This window comes from Cyprinus carpio, chromosome A19, assembly GCF_018340385.1.
Source record: "Cyprinus carpio isolate SPL01 chromosome A19, ASM1834038v1, whole genome shotgun sequence".
NCBI lineage: Eukaryota > Metazoa > Chordata > Actinopteri > Cypriniformes > Cyprinidae > Cyprinus > Cyprinus carpio.
The window spans coordinates 4,863,892-4,887,884 of NC_056590.1; the positions used below are offsets into that span (position 1 = coordinate 4,863,892).

Here is a 23,993-nt window from a genome sequence, read left to right on the forward strand (position 1 = left end):
TTTAAAAACTGAACACCCTTTGGTAGACTGTATTTTAAAGGGGACTTAACACACACTGGTTTGGCCAATCGCATGTTTATCTTGAGTACCTATATAGTAGTGTTGTATCCTTCATATTGCCTGGAGGCCTGCCTAGGGTGGAACGAAGAGTCACAAGCACTTACCAACAAAACACAGAAAGTTTATGCAGTTTTACTTACAGCCTGCGGTTTGAACTTGTGTAGGAGCTGAGCGACGCAGACAAGAAGGGTCTGGCTGCAGACTTACACTTACACTCTCAGACTTGCATTCTCTGACATGCACTCTCAGACACTTGAGCTTCCGCTAGTGACATCACTTGCAGTCTTTATTTTATATTTTGTTCTATTTATTGGTTACTTTTTTTTTGAAACTCTCAACATTTTACAACAGTAGCCAGGTGGTTAAGACAAGAAAAAATAAACTAAATTACCCGTTTTAAACCGTTGAACAGTTCAAAATTTTGAATTTTAAAAACTTGTTTTTGCCTGTATTTATTAAGTTGCTAAATCTAGAGCATTGACACTTATTTTTTTATGTGCATGTGTTTTTTGGATGGATATCCATTGTATATATTGTGTGTGTACCAGGTGATGTTAGAGCGTTGGCGTCTACTCCAAATTTTCCCTACTAGGGGACAATAAAGTATATTTCATTTTCATTACGATGCACTTGCAATCGCCACTTTGCACTCTCCGCTACCTGCGACGTCACGTGTAAAATAATATATAAAATAATAAATAAATATAGCTGCAAGCAACGATGATGGGCCCAAGCCATCAGTGCAAATGCCACCCCAGTGGCATCAGGAAAACTGTGCCCAGCGGGCACATGCATTTACAGTAACCCTCTGGCAGTCAGGTTTTAAGGGATACGGCAATTAAAGGGTTAATCCAAACCATCAAGACTGTGAAATCACATACACATAACAATATATATAACTTTAGTAAAACTTTACAATAAGGTTTCATTTAGTAATATTAACTATATTAATTAACATGAACAATAATTATATAGCAATGTCAGTTAATATTCAAAACTTAAACATTAAAAAAATTGTTTTATCTGTTAACATTAGTTAATGCCCTGTGAACTAACATCAACAAACATTAACCTCTTAACTTTCACCAGGACGTGGGTGCACTGAATTCTCCTTGTTTGCACATGTCAATGTTTACGAATAGATTAAATGAAATGGGACAAATTTAATCTTGACTAACTATATATCATTATAAAGATCTAAGCCTCAAGCATCGACGACAGATCGCTGTTTTTCAATGGAAAGCTTATAAAAAATGTATATGCTAGATTTGTGTAAGCAGTACACATCAAAACATGGAGATTAAAAAGCAGAACATACCAGATTCGTTGTAATAACGAGTCATAAACACATCCACAGCTGTAAATCCCAGTTTAGTTAGGAAGGTAAGGGTCCACTGAACTAAATCTCATGGAGCACGTTTAGTCCAATGAAGCAATAACGTTGTAATATGGATGAAAATTCCTTTGTTTACATTTCAGTGTCCGTTATGGAATAACCGCGCTCAGAAACTGCATCTTGGTAGTAAAAAAAAGGGTGTGGTTTTGTAGCGTACAGTGTCACAAACAGAATGAGATGATCCACCAAAAAAAAAAGTGAAAGATAGGCGGAAGATTGTTTATTTGAATTTGTGTGCTCTCGTGATGCGCGCTCTAACGCACCTGTCATCTGATGGAGGCGGAACTTAGCGATCGCCTTTTTCTTTTTTCTTTTCATCAACATTTTTTTATATATGTGTGTGTTTATGTTGAATGTGCCCTGTACCTGCATGATTACCATCTATTTGAGTGCAAATCAGACTAGACACAGTCTCAGAAAAATGGTTGCAGGAATCTCATTTTTCATGGTATCTTCAGATTTGAAATATAAACTCGAGACATTTGACTTTCAACCCATTAATTTTCTAGATTGCTCCAGGACTGATTTCATGTATTTTTATAATCAAATAAAATAAAAATAAAAAATTCAGTGTGGTAGAAAATATTTTCAAGGCACTTCAGTGTATAACTTCTAATATTTTTGAGCTATTTTCTGGTTGAGCAAAAGGGGGGGGGGGGGGGGGGGGGGTTTACAACCAAAATCTGGAGTAATGGAACTGGTTACAATTTTTAAGTAGGTAGGGCCTTTCAGCTGTGAGCTCCCATATAATTTTGGGGGGGGTGCTGGCTAAACAGGATTAATAAATTCTGTGAAAAATATATTGTTTCATGTTAGTTCATGTTAGTTAATGCATTACTAATGTAACAAATGAGACCCCTTAGGTTTTCCAAGCACATTTTACTGGAACCAGATTCCAAACATTCTTAATAACCCAGACTGAAAAGTTAAAAATTATTAAATTCTGCCCATGGAGAAATATTCTAAACACATGCAATACAGAAATTGCAAAGTTAAGACTTACCCTTGTCCAAAGCTGCCTTCGCGTGTCTTGTCGCGGAACACACCAAAATCCGCTGGTAGTAGGACTGTGCTATTTTAACAGGAAGTATAAGGGCTCCGACATGAGGCTTTTCAGCTGTACAAATTCAGCTCCCAGTCTAATGGGGGGTCCAAGGCTGGCTAACAGTTTAATAAATTCTGTGAAAATTATTTAGCAATGTTGTTTCGGTTCCAGTATTATGCATTTAAGGCCTAATGTTAACAAATAATGAACCCTTGTTTTCATTGTAGATGTTTTAATGCCAATGCACATTTTAAGCACATTTACCAATTCCAAACCGATCTTAATAACTCAGACTGAAAAGTTAAAAATTATTAAATCCCCATGAGAAATTCTAAACTAACATTTTAACAAAATACACATAATATGCATGAATACAGAAATTGCAAAGTTAAGACATGACCATTGGACCAAAAAATTTGCTGAATCTAATGGACAGCAAGGGCCAAAAAAATACAGGTGGAGAAGACACACGTTACTGCAAAGAATTAAGAATTACCCCTCTGGAGTCTATCGTGGGAGGGTAGTTTTGGGGCCTGAAGAGTTTTGAGCATCCATGCCGTGCGACTAAGAGTAAAGCTTTTTCGGGTCCTGGAGAGGCTAAATTTTGTCAATGCCCTGACATTTGTGCTTTTTTTGCAGTTTCTTATAAAATATCTAAATTAGGGATCGACCGATATGCATTTTTCAGGGCCGATGCCGATACCGATTATTACAGATCAAGGAGACCGATAACCAATATTTTTAACCGATATGTGTGTAGTGTAAAAATGAAAATTAATGTCAAAATTAAGAATAAAAATGCCTCTAACAAAGACTCTCTTTAAATTATTTTAACACATCTTTAATTCTGAGAACTGTTCATAATAACAACATTAATATTAATAATAACAACAAACATAAAAAGTGCTGGGAGCATCCATCAGCAGCATTCTGTAAACTAAGTAAAACTTAAAGCAAATTTAAACAGCAACAAATGAACAAATAATGGAAAATAAATGTAATCTATATCTATATATATATATATATATATATAGATATATATATATATATATATATATATATATATATATATATATATATATATGTGTGTGTATGTGTGTGTGTGTGTGTGTGTGTGTGTGTTATATTTAGCATTTTATTTGCAACCCAGAATTCCATTAAAATCACATACAACCCATATTGTAATAGTGTTTTTTTATTTATTTTTAGACTGTTTATCACGGCGATACAAACTAGGAAGTATACAGGACAGCGTCATCCAGAAACGTGCAATGTGAGATTATTGACAATTACGTTATTAGCATAGGGTTATTAGCAGGGTGCGATTTGTGTGAAATAAACAGAAGGGGGGATGCTTTTGAAAAATTTTATGAAATGTTTTTAATACGACGGAAATTGTATTTAGTGTGATCTCAGTTTAATAAAAACATTGTAAGCCTACGTTAGGCCTATTAATTGTAATGATTTAATGTCCACCATTACTCAAAAAAAAAATTCAATCCAGAAAAACAATTCAATCGCAAACGGAGCTTTTTGAAACTCCGAATCAGTTAAACCATTGCGTCGCAAAATGATTCACTGTTTCGATGCGCTTCAATCGGATCGCGTATCGCGAATCATTTGATTCAGATCGGGACGTCAGAGCGGGTTTGCATGATGTTTTTATCCCCACCGGGGATAAAAGTTATTCAGCAGAGGCAGGGATGCATAGACCAGAAGGGGCGAAATCCCCCCATCCCCCCCCGGCAAATTGCACCCCTAGTCAAATGAGAGAGCGCGGCCGCGGAGATAACTAAATCAGGAATAGGGAGCTCGCGTCGCGTCAGGGCGTCAGAGCTCGCGCTTGATGCCCTTTCAGCTCTTCAAAATTGCATAATGGTTATTCTGAATCTGTATGATAAATTATTTTGCAATCATGTTAGAATAAAGCAATATTTCTCGAAATATGCTCAATTTTTTTGACTAAGAGCCCTAACGGAACGGACCCTGTTCAGTGAAGCTATGTGAACAACACAAAAAAAAAAAAACCGCAGCAGAAGTGAGTGAATTCATTCGTGTTGATAATCTATTCACAATATAACGTTAAGTTGGCCGAATGGTGAGAGAAGCAGGTTTTAGTTTCACTATCTCAGCACTGATGCGATGATCCGTTAAAGCATATCACTGCAATGACGGACATTGACCGGGAATTCACAGTAAAAACACAACGGGGCTTGTCATCATAAATCGATTATATTTAGGTGCTTTGCAACTTCAGTGTAGTGATTTATTATTGCAACTTCAGGAACGTTTACTGCATTCTTACCTTCGAGAGATAACTTATTGATGTGTGATGATGATCACTGAAGGGAGCAGCTCCTGTGCTTTCGGTGTGAGAGCGCGAACATTTTCCAGCCGCGCCAGCCGTATTGATTGGCCAGGCTCGTGACTCCCAACAAAATCAGACGGACGATGGGCGGGGCCTTAGTCTAGGCCACAGAGCGGTGCGCTCTGACTGAGGTGGCTGGATCAGTGCCAGATCGCGCATTTCAAAATAAAATGGTTTTATCAGCAAATCGGTTTTGAAAATGGCCGATGCCGATAACAATAAAAATGCTTAATATCGGCGCCGATAATCGGCCACGCCGATAATCGGTCGACCCCTAATCTAAATGGCTAAAGTCTAATCTCACTGTAATCAGCACAAACTAGGCTATAATAATATGTGAGCAGCATGTATGTACATGATTGTGTTTTTGAGAAAAAAAAAATGTTATGCGTGGTTAGTGAAAAACTAAAAATGTTAAATCACTTGAATAAGGCAATAAAACACATACAGAAAATTGGTTCCCAGGAATTTTTGAGAACTGGAGCTTGTAGCCTAGAATTTTTTTTTTCTAAATGATGTGAAAATCATCTTGTTTACTCACTTACAGAAAACAATATATTGATTTAAATTTTCTAAGACACTTTTTGTTGGTAAAAGTCATATGCGAGTAGGCGTCAACTATCATGAATTCACACCTGAGAAGACAAAAGGCCTGCATAATGAGCTGCATAATGAGCCATTCAGTCAGCTGTGTCACTGAGAGGGATGAGTTACAAGAAAGAATGTGAGGACAAAATAAATCTATATAATTTTATGTTTGTAGTTTATTTAGAATATATTTAATTATCCCACAACATAATTTAATATTCACTTGTGAGTGCAGTTAAACAGTTTATTAGGAAAAAAATCAAAGTTGACTTTCAAAACTGAATTTTTTTGCATCATTACTCCAGTCACACAATCCTTCAGAAATCCTTTTAACACGCTTATTTTCTACAAAAAAAAACATTTATTGTTATTATTATTATCATTATTATTATTATTATTATTATTATTATTATTATTAATGTTGAAAAGAGCTGAGAATATTTTTTTTTTAGGTTTTTTAGGGGGGATAAATTGAAAGAACAGCAATGATTGTTACATTTGTTACAGTTACATTTATTGTTACATTTATATTATTTACATCAAGCTTTTGAATGGTATAGTAGTGTATATTGTTATTGAAACTTCATAATATTTCACTTGATTATACATTTAGTCAGGAATTATAGTTTGGAAAAAGTCTTTGGAAAAAGTCTAACTAGTAAAATGTTTACACGTTATGTGAAACTAGTACAAGTATATAAATAAATAAAAGAGACTTACTCATGTTTATGGAACTCTGCTGAATAAAGTGCTTCATTCTTTTTTTCTGAGGAAATCCAAATCTCAAAATCCTCAACCACATCACATCTTTTTGGGGTGAATTATGTCTTATTCCTCTCATCGCGAAGCAAACAGTAAAATAATAAAAACTTGAAGAACAGTCTCGCTGCGTTGTCTTCTGTTGGTGTGGGCGTATTCAAAACCGCGCGCGCTTCAGTGAAACATTTGAATCTCAAAAGCGCGCGCTCGGGCGCGGGGGCGTGGTCGCATTAGAAGATAATGAAGGGAGACGCAGAAAAACGGACATCGCGTTGTTTTCATATGGATTACTTTATCACAGAATATTTGTTTTCAGCAGCACTTGTTTAGTTTAAAAGTAGACCTGTCAGGCTTTCTATAGATATCTCTCTCATGTCTCTCTCGTTGAGTATTCACAGAGTTACAGTTCATTTTAATGACGCATTTGTATCTGAAGATCAGCGCAGACAAAGGCTGCAGACAGCACTCCTTGTTTGTTATCTTTATTTTATAAGTGCACAAAGTTTTGTTGTTATTATGTCTGTATACAAAAAAAAAGTAGACCCTTTACAGATTCGATTGATGTATTGCACTTATCTGTACGATCAAAACTGAAAGTGTAATTTAAGTTCTTTTCAGGGTTATCAGGAGAAAATACCCCAAAACTAACATCAGTCGGCGCCGAACCCATACTTTTAATGTGAAGATTAATTTTTATTCATTTCTGCAAGACAGACTTTTCAGGATAGGAGATGGAATAAAAAATTAACTCCTAAAACTTACTGACAGATTCCGGAAGATAAATTCTTCAAACAGTGGTACAAGGTGATGTGGTGCTGGTTCTTCAAGTGTCACTCAAAGCGTATCTGTCCATAAAGCCTATCTTAAAAAAAAAAAAAAAGTCTTAATATACAGTATTTTCACTACACTTCATGTTATTCTAATTAAGTGAAGGTCATTTTTTTATGATTTTTAATCCAAGCAACGTCTCTCAGAAACCTGACACCTTGTAATTCTGGAGACTCCAGGAAAGTTGCATTTCTGGAAAATAGTGGTGCTGGAGACTAAATGCTTCCTGATGGTTTCTCCCCTAATTCTTCACTTTAATTTTTAATTATTTTGCAGTTAACGTTTGTCTTTTCTTCTCCACCTGTTTTTAACAGTAAAAGAAAAAAATGCCTAATAATTCTGCACACCTGAATATGAGGGAATCCTTCGTCATTAAGGAATATATCACACTCGTTACCCTCTCTACTGCAGCTCAACCAAGTCTCGTCCCATTCGTCGATTCGTTCGTTCTTTAATAAAACATCTCCTTTTGAGTTGGACTTTGAGCTTTGTAACTTTGCAGGTCTTTTTTTTATGCTGAAACCGCAACATTACAGACTAACTAAAGTTGAAAAAAGTGAAAAGGCATAATTGCACCCATTTAATAGACATTAGTAAGCAGTTTATAAATACAGCTATAAATGTTTTGTTCTTGAGCATATCTATAATGTTCAATCATTGTATTTTCATACTTTTTTAATGATCAATTTATAATTTCTAAAATATTACTTTATTTACAAACCAGTTATTTAGGAGTTGTCAGTGGTTCATAAGATCATTAAGAATGTGTAAGTAAATGATTAATGAACTATTTAAATGTATATGTAAATATTATTTAGACACATGACAATAGTTGCTCAGTGTGTTAATAACTGCTTTGACACATATTCCTGCTGTAATTCATGATTAACCCTCTGGGGTCTAAGGGGTTTTGGGGGCCTGGAGAAGTTTTGCCATCCCCTGACTTTTGTGCTTTTTTTCAGTTGCTTATAAACATATACATGGCTAAAGACTAATAACACTGCATTCAGTACAAACTGGGCTACAATAATATGTAAATAGCATGTATGTACATGATTGTGTTTTTGAGAAAACAACGTTTATGTGTGGTTAGTAAAAAACTACAATTTTGAAGTCACTGAAATAAGGTCATAAAACACATACAGAACATTTGTTCACAATACTGTCAAACATGGACCTTGTAGCCTATAATTTTTGCTTCAAAATGATGTGAAAATCATCTTGTTTACTCACTCACAGAAAACAATAGATTGATTTAAATTTTCTAAGACACTTTTTGTTTCGAAAGGGCATATGCAAGTATGCGTGATTGACCATGAATATTTGTGCGATTCACACCTGAGAAGACAAAGTCCCGCATAATGGGCTGCATAATGAGTCTTTCAGCTAGGTGTGTGACTGAGAGGGAAGAGTTACAATAAAGAATGTGAGGACAAAATAAATGTATATATTTTTGTTTGTAGTTTATTTAGAATTTTTTTAATTATCCCACAAAATAACTTGAGATTCACTTGCGAGTGCAGTTAAACAGTTTATTAGGAACAATCAAAGCTGACTTTCAAAGCTGAATTTTTAGCATCATTACTCCAGTCACACGATCCTTCAGAAATCATTCCAATATTCTGATTTGCTATTCAAAAAAACATTTATTATTATTATTATTATTATTATTATTATTATTATTATTATTATTATTATTAATTTTGAAAAGAGATTTGTTTTTTGATTAAGTGAAAGAAAAGCATTGTTTCTAACATGATTATTATATTTATCATCACTTGTGTTCTTAAAAAACATGTTTAGCAGTTCATATTTGTTTGTATATATATATATATATATATATATATATATATAAAAATATTATGGTGGAGTTCACTTCCACCATAAAAACTGCAGTCTATATTCCACCGGATGCTAATGCCAAGCTTGCTTTGAACGAACTTCATGCAGCCATTAGTGAACAACAGACTGCTCACCCGGAGGCTGCTTTTATTGTCGCGGGTGATTTTAATCGCTGCAAATTAAAGACAGTGCTCCCCAAATTTCATCAGCATGTTTCCCGCCACACCAGAGGAGAAAAAAAATTTGGATCATGTTTACACAAACATTGATGGAGCTTACATCGCGACCCCCCGCCCCCACCTCGGACAGTCTGATCACCTTTCTTTGTTTTCTCACCCCTAAGTATTCATCCCTCATCAACCATGTGAAGCCATCAGTGAGGTCCATCAAAGTGTCGCCAACTGGAGCAGACGCTTTACTTCAGGACAGGTTTCAACACACTGACTGGAGTATGCTGCCTGTGGCTCTCACACGGACATTGACATCTATACCTCCTCTGTACTGACTTACATCAACACCACCATTGACAGTGTTACAACAGAAAAACAGATAACCACATACCCTAATCAGAAGCCATGGATGAACAAGGAGGTGCGAATTCTGCTGAAAGCCCGCAACAATGCCTTCAGGTCAGATGACACTCAGGCCTACAGTAAATCCAGGGCTAACCTGAAAAGGGGCATCAAAAAGGCCAAGTACTGCTACAAGCTGAAGGTAGATGAACACTTTTCCAACTCTGACCCCCGATGCATGTGGCAGGGCATCCAGGTCATCAGTGACTACAAGTCAAGCAACTCCACTCCAACAGTCACGGACATCTCCTTCCTTAACGAGCTAAATGACTTTTATGCTCGCTTCAACAGCGACAGCAAGGAGACAGCCACCAAAATCACACACTCAGCAGATCACTAACCTCTCAAACTCACCTCCACAGATGTCCACACTGCATTGAGCCGGATCAACGCACACAAGGCTGCCGGCCCGGACAGCATTCCTGGATGTGTGCTTAGAGCATGTGCAGAGCAGCTTGCAGGGTTCTTCACAGACATTTTCAAACTGTCCCTCACCCAAGCAACTGTGCCAACATGTTTTAACCCTCTAGGCGCCACGGTCGAGTTTACTCGACAAGATGCGGCACTGAATAAAACGGCCGATTTTGTCAAATAGGATGTCAAATTTCGTTCGACCTCCCCTCCACTAGATAGCAGACATGTCATACTTCATCTCTGACTCAAAAAAACGTTGTGCTTCTATACAAAATCTTCGAGCTAGAGCGCATTGAATTAGTGCGAACAAAAGCGGAGCTAGTGTGAGAGTGAGCCCTTTTATCAGAGCAATATTGTCAACGTCCGCGAGTTTTTGCATTAGATTATTATTATTAGGGCCCGAGCCAATGGGCGCAGGGCCCTATTATTTTCCTAAGGATTATTCTTATTAGGGCTCAAGCCTGGAGGGCGAAGAGCCCTATTGTTTTCCTTAGGATTATTTTTTTATTATTATTATTATTTTTTTCTAACGTCTCGGGGGCTTTTGGGGCCCTTAACATGCTTAAAAAGTCTTGAAAATTGGCACACACACTGGAACCTGCGGCCATTAGGACTGGGCAGAGACAGATACACGGGCGTGGCACAGGGGCTCCACAGCGCCCCCCCTGGAATATTGAGGGCCATATATCATGCATACTTGTACGTATACATATGAAACTCGGTACACATGTAGATCTCATCAAACCAAACAACTTTCGCACTGCATGTCATAAGCTCCGCCCAACAGGAAGTCGGCTATTTAGGGTTTTGTGAAAAACACACCATGCTCTGGAATTTGAAATACTCCTCTGAGGAATTTCAACTGTATGCCTCGAAACTCGGCTGAACATGATCTCAAGACATTGGGGATGCAAAATTGCCAGGGGATTTTTGATATCTCGAAAACGGTTTTCTCCTTGGCGAGGCGTTGAAATTAGGGCGAAAAATGAGAAACAGGAAGTGTCTAATAACATCCACATACATTTTCTGATCTTGATCCAACTTCAGGGGTTTGTTCGTTTAATGATGCTGATCACACTGATGTGACTATTAGGATCCAAAGTTATAGCGCCACCAACTGGCAGCAGGAAGTGTGTCATTTTCAAAATGCTTTGAATTCAGCATCGTATTTTTACTCAATTTGCTTCAAACTTAATCAGAATAATGACAAAACATGGCCGATATAAAACTGTTGAGGGGATATTGATAACTATGATATTGTTGCCATGGCAACATGTCAAACCTGAATATTCTTCTCTGGTGATTTTGAGGCAGATAACATACATAGAATTTCATGAAACTCAAAACACATATAAGTATTAATGATAGTTAGGACGCCGCAGAGGCTGGGATCCGGGCGTGGCACAGTGGCTCTACGGCGCCCCCTGGAACACAGTCAGAAATCTTGAAGTATAGCTCACACATACTTGCATGTATTTATATGAAACTCTGTACACTTATAGATTTCATTGAGCCGAACAACTTACGCTTTTCATGCAATAGGCTCCGCCCAACAGGAAGTTGGCTATTCAGGGCTGTTTAAAAAGTGCATGCTCTGGAATTTGATATACTCCTCTGAGGTTTTCTAGCTGTTTGCCTCGAAACTCAGTGAACATGATCTCAAGACATTGGGGATGCAAAATTGCCAGGGGATTTTTGATATCTCGAACGGTTTGGCCGTGGCGAGGCGTTGAAATTAGGGCAAAAAATGACAAGCAGGAAATGTCTAATAACATCCACATACATTTTCTGATTTTCATCAAACTTCATTGATTTGTTCGATGTATGAGCCGATCACATATATGTAACTATTAGGAGTCAAAGTTATAGCGCCACCAACTGGCACCAGGAAGTGTGTCATTTTAAAAATGCTTTGAATTCAGCATCATATTTTTACTCAATTTGCTTCAAACTTCATCAGAATAATGTCAAAACACGGCCGATACAAAACTATTGAGGGGATATTAATATCTATAATATTGTTGCCATGGCAACATGTCAAACTTGAGCATTATTTTCTGTTGATTTTGAAGCAGATAACATGTCACCACCAGACACCAAACTCGGTACATATATTGTTCTTATCAATACGGACAACTTTCTAATTCACAGTCATAAGCTACAACCAACAGGAAGTCCGCTATTTTGATTTAAATATGGATTTTTGACTCCGTGTGATGAGTGTATGTGTGCTGAGACTTCCATTGTCTGAGAGAAATTGCGCCTCTACAGGAGCAATTCCCGGGACTGAGAGGGAGGAGTCTTGCTTAGTTTCACTTTTAAATCGGTTAAAAATACTAATAAATAAATTAATTGAATTCACACTGACAAGCTAAACCAACATATCTTATTATTAGCGGGTCAGGGCTCATTAATAATTGATGTCTGGCCAGAGAACAGTGAGAAAGACCAGAGATAAATCACCGCTGCATCAACGCGTGCAGTCATACAACGAGCTCACAGTTAAAGCATTTTTATAGTTTTAAGAGCTTTTTAAAATAAAATATTACCGCGAATGCACACAATCCACCCATAAGAACACAACAAGAGCTAAATTCAGGTGTTTGTGACCCGTGTATGTGAGGAAAATTAAAGACTATTTGACAGCGCGAGACTGTCTAAGGGCAGAATAGCATCTATCTCACGAGCGCCAGAGGACGCTGATTCTGGCTTTTCGTCGCAAGAACGAACAAATCAACTACAAGATTATTTCAAAATACACAATAGCCTGGCAATATAAACGAAAACAGCCACGTGAACATAAACTTTTGAGAAATAAATCTGAATTGGATCATGATACTGGATTTGAATATTAAAGTGACTACATTTAGCAGCTGCTTTATGTTTTCAATTTTAATCTATAAAAAACAGAAAACCATTCGTCCTGGCTGCTTTTTTTGTTTGTGTGTATGTATTCATGTATTTATCATCATTATTATTATTATTATTATTATTATTATTATTATTATTATTATTATTATTATTATTATTGTTTGTTGCTCTAACAAGAATTAATCTAATTTAATTAAATCGATTACATGTTATTTTACATTTGATTTGTCCAGCATCTAAACACCTAAATACCTAAAACATGCTCTATTATAGCTGTTAGCAATTTCTTTATCGTCCAATTTAACTGGTGTACACACTTTTTTTTTCATAATAAACTTGTTTTTTTTATTATTATAGACAGTTACAGTGGTCTATAATAAATATCAACAGGTTTTGTTCAAGCTGCTTAAAATGTTTGAAGTAGGCAAATTTTTTTTAAAATGTAAATCCTAAAAAAAAAAAAAAAAAAAAAAAACAAAAAACCCAGCCATATTTACGAAAAGGTGCTTAACCTATAGAAAAAAAAAATAACTATGAATTAAATTAGTGTTTAATTTTTAGTAATGACCATTTTTGTTATCATAAAAAAACTTCTTCATTACAATACAAAATAACAATTGTCATTCGTAAATATTATGAAAACAATAACTTGTACTTTTTTCATCATTATATAGTTTATGTATTATAATTGTAAAAAAAAAACACTTAGCAACTCACATAATAAATCATTCAACACTGCTTAAAAATGTAAGTTGAAAATTAAAACTCTTAAAGCATGAAATAAGATACAGAATCTGTAAATTAGATTTTAATGTGGGTATATTATCAGTAAACTAATCATTAAATATTTGTAATCATTCAAAAAATTTTGGCCCCTTTCATAATGTTGTTCAAAAATTAAGGCCACAATGCTAATGTTGTCCACTCGATGGCGCCACAGGATAGCAAATACTTCAAGATCTGTTCAAAGACTTGAAAATGTTTCATTTATGTGCATAAATAAAAAAATGAATATACATTCATTCTTTTTTCATAAACTTTAATAAAGCCCAATATAGTAATTATGCAAAAGCTATCATCTCCTAAATACCATTACTTTTTTTTTATTTTAATTGTATTGACAACATATTTTTCAAGTTATCACACATTACTGAAAAAGTGTAGAAGGGACACTATATTAGTTATCTATTTTCATGTTGTGCATATAATAGTACTCACATAATGACTCATAATTTACTTGAAAAGAGACATGTTCATTGTGTAACTGCATCATCTACACAAACCAATGTGCTTGGACCCCTAATGATCACCTTGACTTAAACCACATTGTTTCAGTTACCTTCTGTACAGGGGAAAAAATAACATCAGAAAAAAGAATGTGAAATAGCAAACAGGGGAAAAAAATAAAAGGCATGACTTTATTTGCATCCAGCTAGCCAACTCTATTACAGATGTTCCACAGCCAAGACTTTTATTAGAATAGAAAATAGCAAGGGTTCGAATAAATAGTTTATTAATCATTTAATTTCACTTTCTTAATGAATATTGTTCTGTGTACGTGATTTCAAAGTCTTGATGCTTCGGATTAACCAGTTAATTGCCGTATCCCTTAAAACCTGAGTGCCAGAGGGTTACTGTAAATGCATGTGCCCGCTGGGCACAGTTTACCTGATGCCACCGGGGTGGCGTTTGCGCTGATGGCTTGAGCCCGCCATCGCTGCTTGCAGCTATATTTAGGCTTGAGGGCGAGAGCCCGCCATCGCTGCTTGGGCCCGAGCCAATGGGCGCAGGGCCCTATTGTTTTTCTAAGGATTTTTCCGTTATTATTATTATTTTTTTTTTTTTAACCTTCCGGGGGTTTTTTGGGGCCTTAACATACTCAAAAACTCTTGAAAATTGGCACACACATTGGAACCTGCGGCCATCAGGACGCCGCAGAGGCTGGGACCCGGGCGTGGCACAGGGGCTCTACGGCGCCCCCTGGAACACAGTCAGAAATCTTGAACCATAGCTCACACATACTTGCATGTATTTATATGAAACTATGTACACTTATAGATCTCATTGAGCCGAACAACTTTCGCGCTCTATGTCATAGGCTCCGCCCAACAGGAAGTGAGCTATTCAGGGCTGTTTCAAAAAAGCAGCATGCTCTGGAATTTGAAATACTCCTCTGAGGTTTTCCACCCGTTCTCCACGAAACTCGGTGAACATGATCTCAAGACATTGGGGATGAAAAATTGCCAGGGGATTTTTGATATCTCGAACGGTTTGTCCGTGGCGAGGCGTTGAAATTAGGGCAAAAAATGAGAAACAGGAAATGTCTAATAACATCCACATACATTTTCGTGATTTTGATCAAACTTCATCGGATTGTTCGATGTATGATGCCGATCGCATAGATGTGACTATTAGGAGTCAAAGTTATAGCGCCACCAACTGGCAGCAGGAAGTGTGTCATTTTAAAAATGCTTTGTATTCAGCATCTTATTTTTACTCAATTTGCTTCAAACTGCATCAGAATAATGACAAAACACAGCCGATGTAAATCTGTTGTGGGGATATTGATATCTAATATAGTGTTGCCATGGCAACGTGTCAAACTTGAATATTCTGTTCTGTGATTTTGAGGCAGATAAAATGCTCAGAATTACATGAAACTCAAAACACATATCAGTATTAATGATAGCTAGACAATGGCAAAAGCACATGAAAGGGCGTGGAGGAGGCACTCTATAGCGCCACCTATTGTCAAAAGTGGGGGGGTTAGTTTTAGCTACAGACACCAAACTTGGAATATATATTGTTCTTATCAAGACGGACAACTTTCTAATTTACAGTCATCAGCTGCGACCTACAGGAAGTCGGCTATTTTGGTTTAAATGTGGATTTTTGGAAAAATATGGCTGTGAATTAATGCATACTCCACAGAGGAGAATTACTTTATACACACCAAACTTTGTCTACAAGATGCCAATATACAGAAGATGTTAAATTGCGAACGGTTCTAGGATACCTTGAACGGTGTGGCCATAGTGATTTATTAAAGTAACATTAAAAAATGCAACAGTTATTTTCCTATATCTTTTCAATTCTTTATTTTAACCCTTCATAATTTTTTACATATGTAGTAGAAGTCATTCTTAGAAAACACAGTAAGTTTCATAAATTTAGTCATGTTCAGGAGCCAGCATAAAATTAAAACTATCATAACTTCTGGATCTAGCATGCATTTTTTACTACCAGTGATGGACACCAGATGGAGCTATAGGATTACTTTTAAATAATTATTGTAGAAACACGTATAGAGCATTTTTAATCATTTATACAAATCTTTCAAAGAAAAATAATATGTATTTTAAAAAGTTAATGAATTTTACTGGTAATATAGTTTTATATAATCATTTCACAAATGTTTATAGATCATTAAAAGTATTTTTTAAAATGGTTATAGATCATGAAAAGTGTTACAAGAATTTTATGTATATTCTTTGTGTGTGTGTGTGTGTGTGTGTGTGTGTGTTAGAGAGAGAGAGAGAGAGAGAGAGAGAGAGAGAGAGAGAGAGTCACATTATTAAATGCTAGGGCTGGGCGATATGACGATTTAAATCGGATGGACGAAATTAAAAGTCTATCGATTCATATTGTGCTCTATCGTTTATTTTGTGGTGCCGCAAAATACACTGTTTACGGCAATACGTTTTCATTATTTGAATGACGTCAGTCACATGCATTACACGTGTATGCAGACAGACGCGTGAATAACAGCATGCGCGCGCTCACGTCACGTTGCTGTGCGCCTGGTCATGAAAACTTAATGTTTGCATGCGTTTTTAAGCACTGCAATTTGACCCCTTACCAGTATACCCCCCATTTTCGGCATAGAGACAGAAATGACATACCCAAAAATAAAATGTTTCTGCTTATGAGTCTTTCTGACTAGATACATAATCAACATATGTTCACAAAGCTGACACTTCAAAGTTTACTGTTCAAGAATCAGAATTACTCAGACTGTTATGATAATAAAGATATATAAGCTCAAACATGAAAAAAAAAAAAAGAGCATTTTTTTTTTTTAAATGTATTAACTACTGATTTTAGGCCGTTGAAACACAAAAACAGAGCTATATGCGCACGCTGTCACTGTTTCTGTGTGAGAGGAGTGCATGAGCTGCGCATCAGCTGCTAATAGAGCTCGTGAGCATTTTTGTCGCTTTATTGGCTTTGAACGATTGCATAAACACTTATATGCGTCCAAATGCAAGTATCCTCATAAACACAGTCATTTAGGTTTTAAATGATTGTAAACAGTTGCGAGAGAAAGCGCATATGTAACAGTATATTGGATCTGGACTTCGGTCTTAAAGGGGAAGCTGTCCAATATTCGTCCTGTCTGCCATTCATGAAAATCTCTCACTGCTCTTGACTAAATCACTTTTAACTACTAAAAAGAGAAAATAAAAAACAAAAAATAATGCTAATTTGAATAAATGTAAATTAATTATAATAATGATTATATTATCTATAATATATATATATATATATATATATATATATATATATATATATATATATATATATATATATATATATATATATATATATATAACATAGACAGTGAAGACTAATTCATTTATCATGTACATAACATAGACAGTGAAGACTAATTCATTTATCATATCGTGATATAAGATTTTGGTCATATCGCCCACCCCCTAGACAATTATTGTTTATGTAAATTAATATAATTAATGTTAATAACTGAAACCTTATTGGAAGTGTTACTCAAGTTTTATATGTTGTGTTGTGTGTGTGTGTCTCTTGATGGTTCGGATTAACCCTTTCATTGCTGTATCCCTTAAATCCAGACTGCTAAAGTAAGTGTGTCCAATCCTGTTCCTGGTGATCGACTGTCCTGTAAAGTTCAGCTCCAACTCTAATCAGTCACACCTACCTTTAATTTTCAAGCGATCCTGAAGACCTTAATTAGTTGCTTTTAGGTGTGTTTGATTAGGGTTGGAGCTAAATTTTGCAGGACAGTCAATTGCCATTAACAGGGTTGGACACCCCTGTGCTAGAGGGTTACTGTATATGTGCCCGCTGGGAACAGTTTTCCTGATGCCACCGGGGTGGCGTTTGCGCTGACGGCTCGTTACCGCCAAAGCCTCTAGCACCAAAGCCCTATTGGGATTATTATTCTTATTTTTTTATTTTTATTATTAAGGTCGGGGGCTTTTTTTGGGGCCCTTAACATGCTTAAAAAGTCTTGAAAATTGGCACACACATTGGAACCTGCGGCCATTAGGACCGGGCAGAGACTGATACACGGGCGTGGCACAGGGGCTCTACAGCGCCCCCTGGAATATGGAGGGCCATATATCATACATACTTGCACGTAGACGTATGAAACTCGGTACACATATAGATCTCATCAAGCCAAACAACTTTCGTACTGCATGTCATAGGCTCCGCCCAACAGGAAGTGTGGCTATTTAGGGTTTAGTATTCTTATTTTTCGTCAAAGTTTTGGGGGCTTTTGGGGCCCTTAACATGCTTAAAAAACTCTTGAAAATTTGCACACACCTTAGAATCTGTGGCCATTAGGAGGCTGCAGAGGCTGAGACCCGGGCGTGGCACAGGGGCTCTACGGCGCCCCCCCTGGAACACAGTCAGAAATGTTGATGTATAGTTCAAACATACTTGCACGTATTCATATGAAACTCAGTACACATATAGATCTCATTGTGCCGAACAACTTTCATATTGCATGTCATAGGCTCCGCCCAACAGGAAGTCAGCTATTTAGAGCCTATGTAAAAAGCGCATGCTCTGGAATTTGATATACTTGTCATAGGTTTTTTACCCGATTGCCACCAAACTTGGTCAACATGATCTCAAGACATTGGGGATGCAAAATTGCCAGGGGATTTTTGATATCTCGAATGGTTTGCTCGTGGCGAGGCGTTAAAATTATGGCGAGAAATGAGAAACAGGAAGTTTCTAATAACATCCACATACATTTCCTGATTTTAATTAAACTTCATCAATTTGTTCGTTGTATGATGCCGATCGCATATATGTGACTATTAGGAGTCAAAATTATAGCGCCACCAACTGGCAGCAGGAAGTGTGTCATTTTCAAAATGCTTTGAATTCAGCATCTTATTTTTACTCAATTTGCTTCAAACTTCATCAGAATAATGACAAAACACGGCCCATGTAATACTGTTGAGGGGATATTGATATCTAATATAGTGTTGCCATGGCAACATATCAAACTGGAATATTTTTCTGTATAATATATTCTGATTTTGAGGCAGATAACATGCTTAGAATTTCATGAAACACAGAACACATATCAGTATTAATGATAGCTAGACACTGGCAAAAGGGCATAAAAGGGCGTGGAGGAGGCACTCTATAGCGCCACCTTTTGTCAAAAGTGGGGGGGCTTAGTTTTAGCTACAGACACCAAACTCGGTACATATATTGTTCTTATTAAGACGGACAACTTTCTAATTTACAGTCATTAGCTACGACCAACAGGAAGTCGGCTATTTTGATTTGAATATGGATTTTTGGCTCTGTGTGAGGAGTGTATGTGTGCTGAGACTTTCATTGTCTGAGAGAAATTGCGCCTCTACAGGAGCAATTCCCGGGACTGAGAGGGAGGAGTCTCGCTTAGTTTCACTTTTAAAACGGTTAAAAATACAAATAAATAAATAAATTTAATTCACACTGACAAGCTAAACCAACATATCTTATTATTAGCGGGTCAGGGCTCATTAATAATTGATGTATGGCCAGAGAACAGAGAGATAGACGAGAGATAAATCACCGCTCCGAACAGCGCGTGCTGTCTCAACGAGCCCACAACAAACGAGTTTATTCTTGTTTAAGACCTTTTAAAAATAAAATATTACGGCGATTGCACACAATCCGCCAATTAGAACACACCAAGAGCTAAATTCAGATGTTTGTGAGTGTTAAAATGAAATTTTTGCTGCAGCCTGTCTGACAGCGCGAGACTTCTGAACACTTGAAGGGAAAAAAAGTCTACATACAGAAACTACAGCCTTTTACATTAAAACACAGCGGCGAATTAACACAAAACAATTAGAAGAACATATTATAGAGATGAAAATGAGTGTTTATGAGTGCTTGTGAGATTTTCTTTGTCTAAGGGCTGAACATCACATCGTTTGCTCTGCGCTCCAGAACACGGTGATGGTTTTTCGGCGAGAACGGACAAATAAATACACGTTTCATTCACACTGACAAGCTAAACCAACATATGTTATTATTACCGGCTCAGATCTCATTAATAATTGATGTCTGGCCAGAACAGTGAGAAAGACCAGAGAGAAATCACCGCTGCATCAGCGCGTGCAGTCTCACGAGCTCACAATAAAAGCATTTTTATAGTTTTAAGAGCTTTTTTTAAAACAAAATATTACCGCGAATGCACACAATCCACCCATTAGAACACAACAAGAGCTGAATTCAGGTGTTTTTGAGCTGTTTAATTGTGAAAAGAAATAATATTTGACAGCGCGAGACAGTCTAAGTGCAGAATAACATCGATCTCTCGAGCGCCAAAGGACGCTGATTCTGGCTTTTCGTCGCAAGAACGAACAAATCGCGTACAAGATTATTTTAAAATACATAATAGCTTGGCGAATATAAACGAAAACAGCCACGTGAATATAAACTGTTGAGAAATAAATCTGAAGTGGATCATGATACTGGATTTGAATATTAAAGTGACTGCATTTACCAGCTGCTTTCTGTCTTCAGTTTTAATCTATAAAAAACAGAAAATCGTTCGTCTTGGCTGCTTTTTTTTTGTATGTGTATGTATGTTCATGTATTCATGTTTATTATTATTATTATTATTATTATTATTATTATTATTATTATTATTATATTGCTCTAAGAAGAATTAATCTATATTTAAGTAAATCGATGTTATTTTACATTTGATTTGTCCATTTTTGCATCCAAACACCTATAAACTTAAAACATGCACTATTAAAGTGTTGTTAGCAATTTCTTTATCGTCCAATTTAACTGGTGTACACACCTTTATTTTCATAATAAATTTGTTTTTTTAGATTATAGACAGTTACATTGGTCTGTAATAAATATTAACAGGTTTTGTTCAAGCTGCTTAAAATGTTTGAAGTAGGCTAATTTTTTTTAAATGTAAATCCTAAAAAAAAAAATAATAAAAAAAAATAAAACAAACAAAACAAAAAAATTAGCAACTCACATAGTAATCATTCAACACTGCTTAAAAATGTAAATTGAAAATTAAACTCATGATTGAGCATGAAATAAGATACAGAATCAGTAAATTAGATTTTAATGTGGGTATATTATTAGTAAACTAATCATTAAATATTTATAATCATTCAAAAAAAATATTGGCCCCTTTCATAATGTTGTTCAAAAATGAAGGCCACAATGCTAATGTTGTCCACTCGATGGCGCCACAGGATAGCAAATACTTAAAGATCTGTTCAAAGACTTGAAAATGTTTCACTTATGTGCATGAATAAAAAATGCATAAACATTCATTCTTTTTTCATAAACTTTAATAAAGCCCAATATAGTAATTATGCAAAAGCTATCATCTCCTAAATACCATTACTTTTTGTTATTTTAATTGTATTGACAACATTTTTTTTTAAGTTATCACACATTACTGAAAAAGATTAGAAGGGACACTATATTAGTTATCTATTTTCATGTTGTGCATATAATAGTACTCACAAAAGGACTCATAATTTACTTGAAAAGAGACACGTTCATTGTGTAACTGCATCATCTACACAAACCAATGTGCTTGGACCCCTAATAATCACCTTGACTTAAACCACATTGTTTCAGTTACCTTCTGTGTCTTTGCCCACAACGCTTCAGTGACAGGAATGTGAAATAGCAAACAGGGGAAAAAATAAAAGGCATGACTTTATTTGCATCCAACTACTCTATTACAGATGTTCCACAGCCAAGACTTTTATTAGAATAGAAAATAGCAAGGGTTCGAATAAATAGTTTATTAATCATTTAATTTCACTTTCTTAATGAATATTGTTCTGTGTATGTGATTTCAAAGTCTTGATGCTTCGGATTAACCTGTTAATTGCCATATCCCTTAAAACCTGAGTGCCAGAGGGTTACAGTAAATGCATGTGCCCGCTGGGCACAGTTTACCTGATGCCTCCGGGGTGGCGTTTGCGCTGATGGCTTGAGCCCGCCATCGCTGCTTGCAGCTATATTTAGGCATCATGTTTTTCTAAGGATTATTCTTATTATTCTTTTTTTTATTTTTTTTTTAACCTTCCGGGGGTTTTTGGAGGCCTTAACATACTCAAAAACTCTTGAAAATTGGCACACACATTGGAACCTGCGGCCATCAGGACGCCGCAGAGGCTGGGACCCGGGCGTGGCACAGGGGCTCTACGGCGCCCCCTGGAACATAGTCAGAAATCTTGAACCATAGCTCACACATACTTGCATGTATTTATATGAAACTCTGTACACTTATAGATCTCATTGAGCCGAACAACTTTCGCGCTCTATGACAAAGGCTCCGCCCAACAGGAAGTCAGCTATTCAGGGCTGTTTAAAAAAAGCATGCTCTGGAATTTGAAATAATCCTCTGAGGTTTTCCACCCGTTCTCCACGAAACTCAGTGAACATGATCTCAAGACATTGGGGATGAAAAATTGCCAGGGGATTTTTGATATCTCGAACGGTTTGTCCGTGGCGAGGCGTTGAAATTAGGGCAAAAAATGAGAAACAGGAAATGTCTAATAACATCCACATACATTTCCTGATTTTAATTAAACTTCATCGGATTGTTCGATGTATGATGCCGATCGCATATATGTGACTATTAGGAGTCAAAGTTATAGCGCCACCAACTGGCAGCAGGAAGTGTGTCATTTTCAAAATGCTTTGAATTCAGCATCTTATTTTCACTCGATTTGCTTCAAACTTCATCAGAATAATGACAAAACACGGCCGATGTAAATCTGTTGTGGGGATATTGATATCTAATATAGTGTTGCCGTGGCAACGTGTCAAACTTGAATATTCTGTTCTGGTGATTTTGAGGCAGATAAAATGCTCAGAATTACATGAAACTCAAAACACAAATCAGTATTAATGATAGCTAGACAATGGCAAAAGCACATGAAAGGGCGTGGAGGAGGCACTCTATAGCGCCACCTTTTGTCAAAAGTGAGGAGGTTAGTTTTAGCTACAGACACCAAACTCGGTACATAAATTATTCTTATCAAGACGGACAACTTTCTAATTTACAGTCATCAGCTACGACCAACAGGAAGTCGGCTATTTTGGTTTAAATGTGGATTTTTGGAAAAATATTGCTGTGAATTAATGCATACTGCTCAGAGGAAAATTACACTATAAACACCAAACTTTTTCTACATGATGCCAAAACATTGAGGAACCTAAATTGCAAATGGATTTTGGATAGCTTGAACGGTTTTGCCGTGGTGATTTTTTGAAATAACAGTAAAAGGGGAAACATTAATTGTCTTGTATTTTTAAATTGCAGCTTCCAAACACTTCAAAACTATTTTTCATACAGAGAACATATCATTCTGAGGAAATATGCATAGTTTCACAACTTTAAAACACTGTATGGATAACAGAAAATTAAAAAACTGTCAGACATCTGATCTCACTCTGAGGCCACTCTCTCTGTGTGAGGGGGGGGGGATCAGCAGAAAAAAAAAAAAAACAGAGAGAGAGAGAGAGAGAGAGAGAGAAAGTTAACATCTCTTTAATCAGCAGAAAAAAAAAAAAATCAGTCAGTGTGTGTGTTGTTGTTGTTGTTGTTGTTGTTTTATCATTACAGCTTAAGAAATCTCTTAGGCCTTATCATTTTCTGTCAGTTTTAGGGACAAAAAAAAAACTAGTACAATTTGTAGGGCACAAACAACATTAATAAAAATAATAATTTCAACAAAAAAATTAATTAAAAAACAAAAACATATAAAAACAAAACGTAGACTTAGCTGTAATGCAGGCAAAAATATTTTACAAATGCTTATAAATCAATAAAATCATTAAAAATGCTTTTTCATTGAGTGCATAATAATTAGTCACATTGATATTCTTATATTTTTTTCCAAGCACATTTTACCAATTCCAAATCACATCAATCTTAATAAATACTATACATTTGGTATTTAATCATTTATGAGTGAT

At 36.1% G+C, this 23,993-nt stretch overlaps 1 protein-coding gene across 1 annotated transcript in view; it reads left to right on the forward strand.

Annotated features, from left to right (window-relative positions):
- Positions 1-23,993, forward strand: part of LOC122148743 (NADH dehydrogenase [ubiquinone] 1 beta subcomplex subunit 9-like) — a 146,127-nt gene that overhangs the window by 20,620 nt on the left and 101,514 nt on the right. The window lies entirely within an intron of this gene.